This window comes from Anguilla rostrata, chromosome 8 (genome assembly GCF_018555375.3).
Source record: "Anguilla rostrata isolate EN2019 chromosome 8, ASM1855537v3, whole genome shotgun sequence".
NCBI lineage: Eukaryota > Metazoa > Chordata > Actinopteri > Anguilliformes > Anguillidae > Anguilla > Anguilla rostrata.
In genome coordinates, this window is record NC_057940.1 from 18,980,563 (window position 1) to 18,998,665 (window position 18,103).

Here is an 18,103-nt window from a genome sequence, read left to right on the forward strand (position 1 = left end):
GAATAACACTACTTAAATGCTTTGATGTATTATTCATGGTGTCTTGCTGCAGCCAGTACTGTTCTGGAATGACATTAGCTGTGATTTATTGAGCAGAGAGTATCAAAGTCTGCCTGGGAATGACTCCCATTAGCATTACCATAGAGACAGTGTGTAAGCCTTAAGTCACTTGTACAAAAATGCACCCCTGTTTCGACTACTCTAGCAGTCGGACACGTTCCCACGCTAACAGCCTTTGAATACACTAAGCTTCCAGTAGCTACAAAATGACTGTCTATGGGTAAGTATTAAATATAAAAACATGACATGCAAATAATCAGTCCTTTTTTAAAAATATTGGAGACTGCTTAGCTTCTCTGTCAGGCATAGAATGAGGCTGCTTAAATGTGACTTTAGTTCTAACAAATGCCTGGATGGATACATTATACTTCCTTGAGGAATAGATAGGATAAGGATGGCTCCCTAGTAAGGATAAGGATGGCTCACTAGTAAGGATAAGGATGGCTCACTAGTAAGGATAAGGATAGCTCACTAGTAAGGAAAAGGATGGCTCACTAGTAAGGATAAGGATAGCTCACGAGTAAGGATAAGGATAGCTCGCTAGTAAGGATAAGGATGGCTCACTTGTAAGGATAAGGATGGCTCACTAGTAAGGATAAGGATGTCTCATTAGTAAGGATAAGGATAGCTCACTAGTAAGGATAAGGATAGCTCACTAGTAAGGATAAGGATGGTTCACTAGTAAGGAAAAAGATGGCTCACTAGTAAGGATAAGGATGGCTCACTAGTAAGGATAAGGATGTCTCACTAGTAAGGATAAGGATAGCTCACTAGTAAGGATAAGGATAGCTCACTAGTAAGGAAAAGGATGGCTCACTAGTAAGGATAGGGATGGCTCACTAGTAAGGAAAAGGATGGCTCACTCGTAAGGAAAAAGATGGCTCACTAGTAAGGATAAGGATGGCTCACTAGTAAGGATAAGGATAGCTCACTAGTAAGGATAAGGATGGCTCACTAGTAAGGATAAGGATGACTCTCTAGTAAGCATACACAAATGCCTGCTTCTTGCAACAGAGTGTCTTGCTTTTCTGCAGGCAGCAGGAATGCCTAATCTACAGCTGTGCAAGAAATTTGCAGGGCTGTTCCTACGAAACCCAGCGCTTACAGACTGACAGTCACAGGCAAACATCCCGTGTGGAAGGTGACTCGCACGGAAGTGTTTGTTGGCACGCGGTGGCAGCAGATGGCGAGGCTGGCAGGGGAGAGGACCCAGTCTGGGAGAGGGGGTGAGGGGCGCAGTTCAGTAGGATTGGGGGACATGCGTCAGGTGCGAACTGGCAGCCCTCTCGCTAAATCCTGCCTCTCTTACGAGCACACAGCATAGGGATATCAGCTTCCCTGCAGGAGACCGCTTGGTGGCTGAACCGCTCCACCACTGGTTGAAGTGCTTACTGTACACAACATTCTTTAATTTGCCACCGACAATATAGGATGTTTAGGTAATAACTGAGACAAATATGGAACATGGCAGTTACAAGTCTGATCTGTACTGTATCTGACAGTACACACAAAACACAGACAGATGGAAAGAGAGCTTTAATAAAAAATGCAATTAAATTTTAACAAATTAAAATAAACATGACTGATTGACCACACAGTGCATGTCAACAGTTGCTGCAATAATAAAAAAAAAGGGGTTAATCAATCATATTTACACAGATTGCAGGCCAATAAAATAAATAAATCTCTAATTTACTCCCACCATTCTCTGGGCTCCAAGGATCTAAATGCTTGAACACTGCTGTGGAAAATCCACAACTATGTCAAGCAGATGGGAGAGGTGGCAGGTCTGACACAGATCAGATGCACTTTGATGTCCAAATAAAATTGGTGGGTTTAATTATTCATCAAATTTTCAAAGCTACCCATCGATAAACAAAAATGTAATTCACATGATGTAGGCTATTTAGCTTTGTTCTTTGTTTGGCTGCCTTTTTGATTGACACCTCACAAAACATATTTCAAACATAAACTGATTACTGCCCTTCAATGTTACCTCAATGTCAATTGTCACTGTATTTGACAAAACTCCAATAGGAGGCCTGAAGGCTTTATTATACTGGGGGGGGGGGGGGTTAGTGTTCAATTGCCTACTGATTTCAGTCTTCAAAAAAGCAGTTCAAACTGGAAGACCAATGTGAGAACTCTGACATTGCCCTACACATCCTTGCAAAACCAAGGCATTATTTTTGGGGTATAAGCACAAGATATAAAACCTTATGTTCTGCAGTTAGTGTCATATTGGGCCACATACTATAGCTGTTTACAACTATAGCTTGTATAACTTCCTTTTTGACTTTGATGGACAGCACATCTCAAATCTGGGTAATCAGAAATGGTTGTGGTAACCCTACATACGCTCATCCATTTGGATTTGACAACTGGCGATGTTATCCAGTAAAGGAGTACAACCTATAAATCAACATACTACATACAAGTTTCCTGGGTAATCGTAAAAGTCCTTGACTAAAATCTTAAAATGGGTTGATTTTACCCAAACTGAACACAAGGGCTAAAAATCTAAAAACAAAAATCGTAAAGTCGAAATGCTGTGCAGAAACCTGCTAAAAATGCATTCACAAAACAAGAAACATAACATGAAAAATGAATGACAGTGACCTGTCTTAATTAGATACTAACTGCTGAATTAGATACTATAATATTAAATACTGTGAGCTCCATAATGTTTGGGACAGAAAAAGTGTAAAAATGTAGATTTGGCGGGCTTAATTGGTATGCGTAACCTGAATGGTAATTAGGCTATCCTTTTCTGCACTACTACTGGTCATGACAACACATTTAAATCCACTTTGTTTTTAAGTCACTCTGGATAACAGCATTTGTTGAAATTAATGCAATATTAATTTAATAGAATACTAATTTAGTAGGCATCCTTAATTTTGTTGCTAATAAAAAATGTTTAAATTACACTGACTAATGAACTAAAAAAATGCAAAGTTTTCTTTGGATCAAAGGATATCTGAGATAACTGGGATAGATTACTTCCATTAAGAAACATTCCATCAGTAATGAACGGAAAGGCACATGGAAAGGAATCTGATAAATAAAATCAAAACATGAAAATAATTGTTTGCTTTCATTGTACCCTGTTTATGTTTTTGCGAGGAAAAGCTACTTCAGTTGTCAGACTTTTACCATGCCCATAGTCCTTACACTGTTTGTTTGAGCACACCTTCAAACTCCTCTGAAAATGCACTTGTAAGCTTGTAAACACAACCTAATAGAGGAACTAGCTGTCCAATAATGACAAGTGTTTTTTCTGTAGTTCCAGGATTTTTTTGTTATTTCCATTGTGTGTGGTGTCATTTCCAGTTCTGGTATTTTGTTTTTTTTGTGCGTGATTGCAGTCATTTTAGTTTCCATTTTTTGTAAAAGAAAAAAAAAATCATAAAGGGAGAGACCGAAGTATACATTTTGTGTGGATAAATCATGCACTTCCAGCAAAATTCCTATTTTGGAAAACAAAATCATACTATATAGTCAAGGCCAAACAATATATCCCTTAAAACAAAAGCAGTGATATAACAGTTACTCCTGAGAGTTTAATCACACATAACCCAGGCTGGAATAAGACTGGCATTTGATGCCACATACCTTCGGGACCAATATACCACCCTATGCATTGCTACAGCAACACTTTGGTCAAATCTCTTGCTTTGTCCTGATGCTAATCATTGCACCTTCTTCCAAATCCACCCATAACTATAACTTTTCAGTTTTGCAGTTCCCAGACAGGTAGAAAGATAGGGGTCATTGCTTATCCTCTGCTTCACTTATTCATGGCAGAGGTAAGCCAATGCCTTGTGTAACAGTCAGCACAAGCCAAAAAGCAGCACCGCTGCTACCAAAGTAAGCATGTTGTGTTATCAGTGGCGTACCGTGGGTTGTAGTACCAGGCCTTCAGTAGCCTTACCTTTAAATGGATGATTACTCTCAACACGTTTCCACTAACATTTCTTTATTATCAATCAAGAAATTAATGAATTGAATAACTGATACCCAGAAATATAGCAGTGGAGGTTGGTGAGCTGGAAAAAACTGGGGACAAAGCATTACCGTTAAACCGATCATCACTCTAAAGCCACTTTTACATGAATAGCATCTGTGTTCAACGACAAATAAGGCGGTGACTACACATGAGAAAAATCGAGTGCAGCCAAAAAAAATGCAGCAAGCGGTGATCTAGTAGGTTGCCAGTGGTGTAAGGTTATATTGTGAACTCGTTTTGTGAAACAGAAAATCCTGGATTTACCCAAAATGTTCTACCATGTTCACTTCTGCCTGCTTCGTTCAAAGCTGTGATGTGACTGGAAAAACTGCAAAAGGTCAGCTTCAAACAAGGTCTAAACTATTTGAACTTTGAGAATGGCAACTTGGCATTATTTTGAGTTGTGTGATATGCCAGGCTTAGCATTGCTGCCAAGTTGGTTTGAAGCCATGTCAAGCATTTTGATGCCCGTCATGTGAATGCAGTTTAAACTTGTTTCCGTTTACCTGATTAACAATCAATCACAATAACCACAACTAGGAAATATGATTATGAATTTAGTTTGAGATAGAATTACTGTTCTTAGCATCATAAACCTGTGCAGCATTTTCCTATATCCACATTAATAATGACATAAAATGTGTTAATATGCCATGTGAAGATTCTGCAGTTTGAATGCTCATGAAATAGTACAGATACTGGTAAGTTTGTTTAGTAGTGCTCAAAGCTGGTTTGATACACTTGGCTCTACATCCCACGATACGCCACTGTGTTATTATGCGTCAATTTAAAAAGGCATCAACAACAGTCACAACAACTGGCCACTGAAGGAGACTGGGAACAAAAGAGAGGCAGAGGGGGAGGGGGACGGGTTGAAAGAGGGGCAAAAAAGGAGGAATAATGACTCCAAACTAAAGCCCCTGACAGAAGATTTCTTTAGCTGCCAGCCCCTACTGAAAAAAGAGGCTTGAAGGGTTTAAGTGCCATGGGAGTTTTAAAGGCCTTCTGAGGGCAATCTGACAGAACTGAATCACTAGGCAATGGAGAGACGCCATTTGAGAGGAGACTGTGTGTTCGGCACAACCTTTTTCCAGAGGTTCCAACCCGACTTGTAACACTCTGTGTAAACAACCAGGGGGGCAAGAGGCCTCTACCAAAGCGTTTGGCTCAACATGAAGGAACAAGCCTTCAAGTGACCGCTGACGAAAAAGACAAACACTCAATCAAAATGTATCCAGTGCTTAGCTCACCAATAACTGTGCCGTGCTGGCCTGGATTCAGTCAATGTTTGTCTTTACCTTTGTCCTATAAATAAATGCAACTTTTAGGCTAATTGTTTTCTTAACAGTTTACACTGGTTATTTACAAACTCTCCTAGATGTATTTGCGAAGAAAACATAACCACAAATGTAGTATGAAAATTTAATGTAAGCACAAACATTATCATTTCATATCATCAATTTCCTTTGTAATAAGGAAAGTTTTCTTTATAATCTATATTATTGTTCTTCAGACTGATATATAGGAATTAAGATAATTCTGAGGGCCGACACATTGCACAATGTTACTTAAGAGATAGAGATTTCTTTGAAACACAAGTAACACCATCATAAGGGAACATTATCCAAGAAAATATCATGGCTCATTAGCACCTGATAGGTGTAGCACCTGAAGTTAATGTTACAGTCATGCAGTTATGGCAATTTTTGACAGTTGTTTGCTGATTTGTCTGTTATTCCTGTATTTTAGCCAGGTTTTCACTGCAGCATATTTCCTGGTGAGACATGAGGCACAGCCGGTAGGGCAGCAGGCTCATGAACCATGTGGCAGCGCAGTTCTTTCAACGTGGGCGAGGGTTCAATCCCAGCCATAGTACTTCCTCTGCAGAGGCTACACTCTCTGCTCTCTACCTGTCTGAGCAACAAAAAATGACAACAAGGGCGGATTGTTCTGCTCTCCTCTTTCAAAAAGCTGTATTTCTCAAGAGCTAGGAGTGCAGAAACAAACTTGATAAATATTTAAAACAAAACACAGTGACAGTAACTTCTCTGAAACACACACTGGCAGAAGACTCCCTTTTCTCTCCGCCGATGAACCATCTGGGTGATGAATTTCCAAGCACGACCCTTTTTGAGCCATGTTCTTGGGCTTTGGTCTTATGGCCTGTCTCACTGACCTAGTAATCTCAAGGCTTTTCCAGTCACACAGAAACACATAAACCAACATGCCCAGACTTCCACAGGCATGTGCAGACATACATGCACACTGCATGTGCGTGAACTCTCACACTAACAAGAATACACACACTTTTATGTGACAAAAAGAACAGACCCCAAAAGCATCAGGGGTTTTAAGACAGTCACCATGACTGACAGTATGACAATGTGACAACACCCCTAGCTGCAGCAACCCGCAGTCCCTGAACCGCCCAATGCCTTGGTCGGACACTGAATCAGGACGAGGGCTGGCCTCAGTTCTCCCACTCCCGCCCCAAATTGCTCCCAAAATGAGTCATTATCTCTGAACCTCCAATCAACCCTTGGCCAGCTCCCTTTTGATTGTAACTGCTGATTAAGGGTTTATTGTAATTTCACCATGCCAATTTTCACTGGAGGCACATAAAATGCCAGTCAGAGAGCCCATATGCCACTGTGCTTTCTTCTCTACAGTGAAAAGGGGCAGCTGTGGGCCTATTTTCCTCATCTTTATTAGTTCGAGTTTCACAGGCTTGATAAAGACCTGTTTATAGTCTCTCAGCATGGCCTCCTTATTTACTTGACTCTTTCACAGAATAACGGGAGGCACCACTGTGCTGAGGCGGCCATGCACACAATGCCACGAACCATAGACAGCAGGCAATAACATCCCGCTATCTCTTTTCCGAGCTCAAATGCAAAACCAGCAGGTGACCAAGGCTATATACATGTCAGGGAGCGTGGAATGTGGCTTGCATACTTTGCTCCCAACAAGAGGTTGACTCAAACTCAGGAGTCTTTTTCTAGTCACTATGGATGGATTAACCTCCCCTTTCCACCTCTAGGCAATTTGCAACTCATTTGTCCTTTGGTTAGCGTGTGAGGCCTTTGGGAATGTACCCATTAATTTTCTGTTCACGGTCGTACAATGCATTCCTCCTGTAGGGCAAGTCAGAGGTCTTCAACATTTGGATCCTCTCTTTTTTCCAGGTACCAGTATTGCAAAAATAAGTGGAGACAGGGGATTGGATGAAAACCAGTAATTAGCTAAAGTAGGTCCATGTGTGTGGAGTGCTAAGCTGCAGACACCATGGCTCTCTGTGACCAAGGTTGTGCAATGAAGGGGTCTATTCTGCAGCACCTCTAGCCACCCAGTTTAGGTCTTTGCCAGAACCCGACAGTGACTGCACACGCTATCCTGCGTCCTGTAATTGATGACCATGCCACTGTCACAGGTGGATTCAGAATCCGACAAGGAACAAAAGCGTGCCCTGGAGTACCTTTCACCCTGGCAGCCAGCCAGGAGAGGGGACGATATGATTGTTGGACGTGTGGGGGTTGGGGATGGGGCCATCCATCTTCCCTCAATATATAATTCCTCATTAATCACATGCTCCTGCCCTTGCCCATTTTTACTTTTTTGTTTTTGCCCCTATATAAGAAGCCTGGGATTGTGCAATAAGTGGCTTACAAGAAGCGAGACGTTCAACCATTCAGTGTAAAATGAATGAAGGGCAAAAGCAAGTTCGGCAGATGTTTAGGTTGAAAAAGAGCCCATATCTGCATTGGTTCTGTTACGTTTTTTTTAAAGGGGAGGAAAAACAAGACAGGACGCGCCCTGACATTATGCAATGGTTGAACAGGAGCGAGTCTGTCGACAGCCTTCAGTGGTAGAAACTGCCACCATTGATCCAGGAGACAGAGCTTCAAGCCACATGAAGAACACAGCATTGTGGATTTCGCATAATAAATCATAATATATTGAAAGAATGAGAGTCAGGATGAATAAATGATTAACTGTTAATTTCCTCTTTTGCAAATATACTTTACATTATTTTAACAGTAAATATATTGTTTTCAATAATTTGTTAAGTACAGTTTACATACAGTATGCCTGCTTTCTTTATTTTCAGTTTGCATTCAAAATGCTTCTTTTCATCTAACAAAACATGAAATTCACACAAACATTCATCCTTAACATGTAAACTGGTTTTCCACAGAAAATGTATTTCACAAACAATATTAAGTGAACCAAATAAAACAGATGGCTCACCCCAGACAGAAAGCCATTAGGAGTTATTTTCAGTGGAGCACAGGGGTCATTTGTCACCTTTAAAAATATGAATGCTCACATACAGACATCAATGCTTGCGCACTGTGGACAACCCCTTTTTATGGGTCTTCCGAAGCCAGCAGAATAAAAACGAGTGATGTGCATTTATATTACTTTGACATTTCAATATTATATGGTGCAAAATGTTAAATATTCAAATGATAGATTCCTGCATTTTCCCCACCAGGCACTCTGTGGAACTGAAAAACCTGTATGCTCAAATTATGACACACAACAGAGAAAACCACACTCCCTCAAGATCTCAGAGAGGAAAGTGAATAATAAAAAGGTATGTTATGTCATGCGGTTCTTAGCCTCTCCATGAATACTTAGGACAAAGTATAAAACTTGTTTTACTGAAACTGTTTTAATGCAAGACAAGCTATCTTCTTTTTTGTTAATTGCCCATTGAAAGCTGATCTAAGTAGGTGATCAGTGATATTGTGGTGATATAACCATGCACACTTTCAGAGATCACAAAGTGTGTTCTGTATTCAGAGAGAGCAGGGTATGGGCTGAGTCGGCATGTCTCGCTGCTGAAGGCCTGTTGAGCTGCAAAAATAGGCTAAAAATCCAGGCTGTGACAGGAAAGTGATTTCCAAAAACTAGAAGTAATAGGCTGCTCCATCGTAGAAGGGGCTGTATTTCATTTAATTTCAGTTTTTTTGTTCCATTCCTTGTCAGGAAAGACTCGTGTGGGTTTCTTCAGGCTCTTAATGCTGCCTCTGGAAGAGTGACTTCAGCTTTTACACAGTCTTAGGTTTCAGTCTGTGAAGTTGATAGGCTTTATCATAAACAGCCTACAAACCCATAAAAAGGTATCAGTTGATTTATGTGCTGTCATGTAATCGGATATAAAAGCCCTGCACATTATCCATCCGAAGTGTATGCTTTTTTCAATGGCAGACTTATAATTATGACTGCAGTTTCCCCCCCTCTCAAGATATTCACCCACATTTTTACCAATGACTCAGACAAATGAGTGTTCTTACGCAGCAGTACGTCTGGTGGACACTGTACCCATAACAACTACTGATTCCTGTATTGACTCAGGGAGCATCGTGTAATTAACTTAGCTCCCGCCATCATACACCTCATTAAAACATGTCAGATGGCTGTCTCCCACAGGCAGCCGTAATTAGGCTGGCTAGAGAAAAATCCCTTTGATGCAGAGATGGCCTGGCTGTACGTAATGAGATACAGTGATATATGGCGGCACTCATAGCCTCAGGTGTTCACTTCGAAGAAAAAAAAAGATGGCCCTTGTTATTAGTTGTATTTTTTGTCTGATGTTGACCAGAAGAGAAAAAATGGACAAAAACATCCCCTTCGGTAGTGTCACCATGAGAGCTCTTTCAACAGGAAAATGGAATTTTGCTATTCCAATCTTTAGTTTAAACCCTCACAGTTCATAGCCATGAAATCAGATGCCAGTGTTTAAAATTTGCAATCTCTTAAATTTCTGATTTTATAGGTCATTCATTAAAGGAGCAACACTATGCACAATACAATACTAACACCTACACCGTAAAGCTTTGACTCTATGCATTTTGATGCAAAAAAACCGGTCTCAATCAGTAAAACCACTAAGGATAACAAAATAAATAACAAGGAAGTCCCCTTCCCCAAAGGAGGGCTGAAACTGACACCCCAGGTTGATGATTATACTATTTTATAATCCAATAACTGTCTGCAACAAGTCAAACAACTGCTAATACTACTATGATGGTACTGATATCACTAAGATTAGTGGGAATTTAAGAGGAAGAGTCCAAGGAGACACAACTTAACTTTTAATAAGAGCCACACATTCACAAATTTTCCTGTCAAATGTTTGACTTGGACTTTGTAATGAAATATTTAGTAAACATTAACTTTAAAAAATGTTAAGCCACACCTACAGCTGTATTCCCCCATTTTCATGGTTTATGCTAGGCATTTTACAGTGGCTTTTTCTGCTGTGTGTTAGGCTTTGCCAAGTATGTGTGTGTGTTTGTAGGGGGCCCAGAAGAGGGACTGTACCAAAGCGGGGCCTTTGATATACGTTAGGACCTCACTTTTCTTTTCTGATTAGCAAATATTCCTTTTCTTTTATGGCAGGCGGCTAGCCTCAAAGAGAAAAGGGCATGGGTCTCCAGGCCCTTTATTTCCCTCCCTGGGAACTCAACAAAAGTTGGCATGCATGTGGGTGGAAGAGTTCAGCAACATGGAGCTCCAATGGCCTGAAACTTAAAAGCATCAGCAATGGGACAATTCTTGATTCTCAACAGTCACATCTAGGTTCCCCTTGTAGATGGATCCAGGACTGTAGTCCAATCCAAAAAGTTTGCATTTAAAAAAAAAAAAACATTTTAAAACCATTTTAGAAACTCTTCCTCCTAGGCCAGGACTCTTCTTTTCAGGCCCTAACTTCACCAGAAATCTTACCAAACTTGGAAGCAGGACTGAGGCCACATTTTTGTAGCCTACTATCTGAGGTACAACTTAACAGAAATCCCATTAAAATAAAAGTTGTGTAATTCTCCCGGGAAAAGAGAGGAGGATCTGCAACACTACCAGGGCTTTGTCCTCAATTCAGCTGTACCGATAAGGCCAGTGTCAACTGAGGGGATCACCTGCGTGAAACATCACGGACAGTTGGCATGGCAGCCAATTCCCGCACAGAATGCTTGTTTTGAAAGTCTTTATTACTTTAAGAAATTATCCTAATGTTGGCTGGGAGAACTGCAATGCACTGAAAATTGTTTGGCTTGTGGGGTGCAATTTAAGTGATAAGTGTTATTTTTAGACATTATAACCACTTAAACTAAAACAGCTGAAGACAGCTTCATCTGTCTCCTATCGAAAGTAAGTTCTTACCTTTTAAACACAGTAAGTGGCAGCCATTACCACAAAGAATATTTCTTCAGCTTCCTCCACTGTTTCTACTCTACCACTGTGCTTTATCCCTACCAAGATGCCATTACCTACTATACTGCTCTGCATGGTTGGAAGACTGGCATTTTGTACAGAAATGCACTCTTTGGTAATGCAGGCATAAAAAGGCTTCTGCTGGTTGCTTGTTTGCCCACTTTTTCATACTTTCTCACAGATGAACTGGGAAGTCACTTAGGTTGCCACCTTAACATTTTCTTTGCAGCAGAAACCATAAAAGCAAAGCTGTGAATCACTGCCAAATTGCCTTTCTCTGACCATTGTTTCTGGTTACTTGACTATTAGCTCAGCCAATACATTTCATTCCATAAACTCGGTAGTTAAAACTATTCAATATCAAACAAGAGGAACTATTTTTACAGAGGTGTTATTTTAATTGTAACCGTAAAATACAAAAAGTAAAGAATAAAGTAAAGCTTTTTTCAGTGTTTGCAGTGCTCCTTGAACCAAATGGTCCAAACCACTTCCTGCATTGATGAAACCACACCACAATATAGATGACAATAGGGTCTGGTAACCTAAGTGACTCCATTAAGACCATATGTAAACTCAGGCTCATAGAGACCTCACTACCACACATCCCAGACTGTGTTTGTAAACTTGGGTGACTGAATCCATTTACTGTCACCATAGGCTCTTGTGCATTTGAAGATGGATTTTTGTTTCTGTGGAAGTGCTTGAGCAAGGCAATTAAAAGGAACGCTCAGGAGGGCTGCTAACAAAAGATCGGTTTGTGTGCAACTGAACACTGGTCAGTCTCTTAAAACCTTCCCATCGGTGCAATGTGGGAAAGCACAAATGCCACATCTTCCCTTGGTTTGGTGCCATTAGCCTACCATCCAGACATCCCCGAGGGAAGACTCTCTGTTCCAGAGATGGACTAAAAGACAATTAATTTTCTAACTGATAAATATAACTCTCTGAGCTTTGGTTTAATTAGTGCTGAGCTTGTCTGGCCCCTCTTCAACACAGGCAATTCTTTGTAACCTGGGTGAATTTAATTATCACAATCATGTTTTGTGGCTCTTGTGACATGATCCCAGATCAACACTTGTCAGTGCTGTGATCTGCTCTAACGAGCTCAGGACAATGCTAGCCCTTCCTCGTGGACTCAGAACTACGAAGAGTTGAATTTGTAATGAGTTGTTCTGTTTCATCCTGCAACTTTGATAAGTTTGAACTTAAGCTCTGACAAATGAACCTAGCTAAGGCTTTCCTTTATTTAAAGATTAAAGAGACTTTTGCCATGGGAAAGTGCCAAAACTCATCAATCAAGGGCTCCCAGCATGCAATATGATACCACTAGTAAATGTCTATACTTTGCTTTATGGCCAACCTTCAGCATTTTTATATGAAAAGGAAGACCTTTTAATGTCTGTTCATAATTTCTGCTGCACTGACTTTATGGTACAGGAAGGAGATCTGTTTGGGAGCTGTTTTTTCTCTTTCCTACCGACTGAACCTGGGTCAGAGCACGCCAAGCGGAATTTGCTGAGTTTATGACTGCGATTTATGGACCACAGTATAATGAATCAGGCTGCTATGCTACATGAAACTAAAGTGACACACAGGGATAAGAGAAACTGACAAAACACTGGAGAAAAGTTTCTGTCCTCTCCTACATTTGAGTTACTTGGGTAAATTAAAATGAGGGTATTTAGTCGATTAGCCTAAATGTCAGATTATTGAAGATATCAAAGAGAATACAGAAAGCAACTATACAGGCAATTTTATGATGACTGGATGTATGCAAAAGCTGACTGGATGTATGCATTTATATTAATGTATGATACATAGCGGAGTATAGTATATAGCATTGCATCTTGGGAGGCACAATTAGATACCTAAGGTGGCTGACAGACACAGTTTTTCACACAGTTTGTCAAAGGACAATGTTTAAGCATTTTTGGGAGAACAATACTGCTCAGTAACCGAAAACACAAAAAGCTATGATTTTGGGTTGACGTTTCATCTAAAATAGAGAATAAAATAGTCATAGTTTTAGTAATACCTTTATCTTCCCAGTAATTTCCAGCTAATGGATGACTTCTAAAGGAATTTGCCACATTTAAAGGTCCAGTATGTAAGTTTGTTGTAGAACACTTCTATTCACTGGTAAAAATTTCCATCGTAAACTGACAGATATTCAATAAATTGAAAGGTCTAAGAAAAAAATCTGGCCTCTCTGACTGCCCCAGGCTCTGAAATCAGCCACTCCAGATTTCACCGTGCCTGAATCACAACAACCAATCAGGACAGCTCTCTGCCCTGCCTGCCTCTCAATCATGTTGCGTGTTCACAGCGCTGCCAGAGCACTGAGAGCAGACAAAGCGGGCGGGGCTACACAGACAAAAGCAGGGCAGAGGCAACATTACTGCAGAGATAGTGCTAAAGTTAGATCTCCAAACAATGCTAAACTCCAGTATTACTTTTTCATCTTACTTCACTTTAATGGGAATTTTATCAGATTCCATTGCTACACAAAATTAATCCTGAAAAAATAAATTTTTTACATGAAACACTGAACAACAAAGGATTGACGGAAATGTCATTACTTTAAACCACTGTGTGGAGAATACTACACTTTCACAAAAACTGTATTCTTCATATCAACGACAGCCATTGAACTAAATGTTGCACAAGTATAAAAAAAGCTTTGGTGCTAACATTAGTATTCATTCTCAGTAATGCTGAAGCATCCAAGTACTTATTAAGATTTAATGACATTTTATAGGTTCCACACTCTGATATCTGTGCTCAGCCTAAGAACAGTCGTAAATGTAAATGTTTTTGGTAAATCAGTGCATTTCGATGCAGTCCTACTATGAATATTGCATGTGCTGCTATGTGCTATTAGCAGTGGTTGGCAGTTGAATTATGAAGATTTTATTACACTTACGACCAGCTGTCAAAATCCAGGCAATGACGTGTCTAGGTCTATATTTAGAAAGTAATTTCATATTCTAATTAAGCATTAATCTTACAGTACAAATCTAGGAGACGTGCATCTTAACGGATGTGTGTTAGCCGTGATTAAATGTTGCATTTTATGTTAACAAGCAGAGGAGCAGTCGCACGTTAACCAGAGAGCCGTGAAGCCTATAAATGCAAAAGCCTATTTCTTCCCTCAAAGGGCTTTGTTCTGCCACTAAACAGAAGGATTTAGTTGGGCATAGTAGCTCCACAGGTTACTGGGTTATTCTGAGCCTTTTCCATATAATGCTTTGTTTGAGAAACCCTTTAATTTCTCATGTCTGGCTTTCCAGGCTACAGCATGGCAAACGGATAAGAATTGATCGATGTGCACAAAAAAAAAAATCACTGTGTGCTCAAGCAGTCAGCTGAGAAAGCCAGCTGGAACCCATAACAGTTCAGATTTTGATTGTGTGGCCTCTGGCGCAATGTGTCCAAGCTGTGAACATCTGTGAGCAAACCCAAGCTTTGGATAACATGGGGCTCAAGCGACAGGTCTCCTGTGCATTCTGTAATTATTTACTTGGCCTTGGGACTACTGAAGGTATTTTTGTTTCTATTCTAATGGTTTTTTTTGGACTTCATTTGCAATAGGGGACTGGGCCTGAAAGTCTGAGGTTATAGGTTGGATTCCCAGGTCGAGCAAAGATGTTGCACCTTTAGGCTCAGGTACTTAACCTGGATTGGTTCAGTAAATATCCAGCTGTATGTAAAATAATGTAAACCGTGTAAGTCACTCTGGTTTACACTGTGTTTTAAACGACCAAAAGTAAAAAATAAAAATAAAAAGGTTTTTTTTTTTTTAAATCATGCATTGACATTGAGCTATTCTATGTAACCACAAAATGACGCCCATGGGCCACTACACTACATTTACATTACATTTATTAAGCCGACGCTTTTATCCAAAGCAAACGTACAAAAGTGCACTATATTGGTTTGACTGGAGGTGGAAGTGTGACTCTCAAAACTGCCTTGGCAGTAATAAAGCAGCCATATATACCAAATAGCACAGCAGAACCTAAATTCAAAAAAAAGTCTCTTTAAAAGGTTGACACCATGATGGCCTATTCAATACCATATCAATGAATGGCGGCCTTATCCCCCTTGAGTATATGCAAAAATAGTGCCACATGGACTATATATTTTGTTGGTTGTTGTTAAAAACAGTAGACACTGCCAAAGATTTGACTAAATGTCCTGTTTTCCCCTTTTGCAGATTTGTCCTGTCCTCCAGTTGCACGTCTTTGCGAATCTGGCATAATCGAGTGTTCCCTGGGGGTCGGTACCAGGTGAGTGCTCTTAACGGACTCATCGACAAACAATAGTAAGCATACCCGTCCTAAATAACAGCTCGGATCGAAAATGTGTGACAAGGCCAGAGTCTCACACGGACACACTAATGTCAGCGAGAGAGCTAGGGTGGGGGGGTGGGGTCCTATTCAAAAGGAAGGGCTATTTATCACAAGTGGGGGTCGGGGAAGGTGTGTCTACAAGCCACCATTACCTTGGGAGATAAGCTTGAGATAAGACAGGAGAGGCTCATGGGGGGAGTCACAATCTCTCACCTTTGCTTCAGTCCCCCAGGCTCATTCCAAAGACCACCTGAACAACAGTGATATCAGATATTCCCGTTCAGCCATGACATTCTCACAACCTTCTGTGGAGCAAGCAATGTGGGCAGAACGTGAGGCCTTAGCTGGAACACAAATACCATATTTACAATGGTGCCACATCGGCGGTTTGCACTGGTGAATTTGCATGTTTGGGTCAATGCATATGTATTTAAGTTTTTACGAATGAGACGTGTTAACATTTAAAGGTTACAGTGCCTATCTGACACCTGTCAAAAACCCGACTTCATCAGAGACGGAGCAGTACAACAATGAACTGGCTTAGTAAATACCCAGCTAAACTGAAAACATGCGTCGACATAGAAGTTTGCGGAATTCACAATAATTTGCGGCATGCTTAGTAAATATGGCCCATAGGCTACTGGTCATGCATCTTTAAAGCCAGCATGACCAATGCAGTATCTTCCTGGCCAATGGAACTAAGCAACTATTCTCAAGCACCATTCATAAAAATAAACATATCATCCTCAACCTCCTTTCAAGACGAATAATACAGTTGCTGAGGGAGTCAGTCTTGTGTTAATAAATCCAATGAAAACTCAGAACCTACAATTTATCTTATTTATCTTTAAATTGGGAACAGTCTTATATTCATGTACAACTGTGATTTTAAACTACAGTATGCCTACCCTGAAGGCTCCATTAGAAGTGTTTAATAACACAGCCACAGTATCTCAAAGGTACACAGTAATAAAAATTTTAATATGTTGCATGAGGTCCACCACCATGGTTGTTAAGAGGCCAAGTGAAAATAATGGATTTAACACTGCTGAAGGAATTTTAATTGTGTGATGGGTCTCTTCCAAAATGAATTCCCAATAGCTCAGTGAATTGGTATGATTCAACAAGATAAAACAAACTGCTTTCCGTTCGGGCATTAAAACCTAAGACCTCCCATCTATTTTCCATAGTAGGCTGTTAGGCTCAGTGAAAGTGTGCCATTAATCCTTAAATATCGCACAATTCATAACCTAGAGCATTTGCTTCCAATTACTTTGTTTATAACAGTGATGAGGGGAGTCATCAAGGGCTTCAAACCCTTAAGCTTGTGGTCAAGAGAACAGTGCTGTAGCAAGCACTCCACACTAGTTTCCATGTACACAGCATCTGTATAACAACGGAAGAATAAAGATAAAATTCAGCCGCATCCATCATCAATACAGTGCATCCGTCATCATCAATCACACTGCAGTTCCTCACATTCCACAGTACTGACAACAATATTTTGGACAAATATCTTGTAAGGGTTCCCTGTAAGTCATTTTTAGTATGGCAGTGGAAATGATTTGTGGATTTCTCATTTTTTATAAGAAATATTCGGAAGATGCAATGCTCAAGTTGGTTGGAATTTTAAGTTAACAGCAATTTCAGTTTTTTTTTTTTTTTACACCAATTTAATTACATCAATTACTGTAGAAGATCAAGCTAAAATGTCAAGCAGCAGCATATCAAAAGCATAAGGAGTGTGGGTGTCAAAAATGTAGCTCTGTGATAACACAGGACCAAGGACTAGGTTGCTCTTTCCTAAATTCAAATAATGTTCCTTTGCTGAACGAATGTGCCAGAGCGACTTGTGAATACAGTTGGGGTTCTTGGCCTTGAGTCAATGCAGTTGTGATCATGCCTGGTTTGGTTATGGAAAGTCAGAATTTCAAGCCTCTCCATTGGCTCTGACTCATTCCCAGTAGGTGGCCTCCCCTATCAGGACAGCCTCTGTGCAGTGGCCTTTTCAAATAGCATATTTCACAAGGGCTCTTCCAGGAAAACAGCAAGGGCTTTGGCATAGGAAGGCTGACAGAGCTGTTTGCTATGTCACTCGTTCACCTGTGACAACTAGGGACAGGATTACATCAAAAACCTCCACCCAACTGCTAGCTGCAGGGTGTGCACTGGTGGCCGGCCCACTTTGGGTTAGAGCCATAAGCCAACTGAGAAGGAACAAGGCCACAGCATTAGGGACTGTATCTTAATTTAATCCAGATCAAAAACGGTAAGTACCCCATCCCAACCCACTCCACACTAAACACAATTCCATAAGTGTGTGCTTCTGGAGAACCAATTCCCATCAAAATGTGAGAATTCCCCAAAGAGACAGGTTTTAATTTTTGACTAATTAAATAGTTTCCAGCACCCTAATGTCCCCTAAACCTGATACACAAGAGGGAAAACTAGAAATGTAATACTT

The 18,103-nt window shown here is 40.4% G+C and overlaps 1 protein-coding gene and 1 long non-coding RNA gene across 3 annotated transcripts in view; one reads left to right on the plus strand and one right to left on the minus strand.

Moving 5' to 3' along the window:
- Positions 1-18,103, plus strand: part of LOC135261045 (uncharacterized) — a 159,989-nt gene that overhangs the window by 94,353 nt on the left and 47,533 nt on the right. Inside the window, exons 3-4 of one of the 2 annotated variants that reach the window (XR_010331809.1) lie at positions 8,565-8,666; positions 15,504-15,576. This is a non-coding gene — a long non-coding RNA (uncharacterized LOC135261045). The remainder of the gene's footprint in view (positions 1-8,564; positions 8,667-15,503; positions 15,577-18,103) is intronic. The other variant, XR_010331810.1, reaches the window with a different exon arrangement.
- tmeff1a (transmembrane protein with EGF-like and two follistatin-like domains 1a) overlaps positions 1-18,103 on the minus strand; it is a 69,028-nt gene that overhangs the window by 46,945 nt on the left and 3,980 nt on the right. The window lies entirely within an intron of this gene.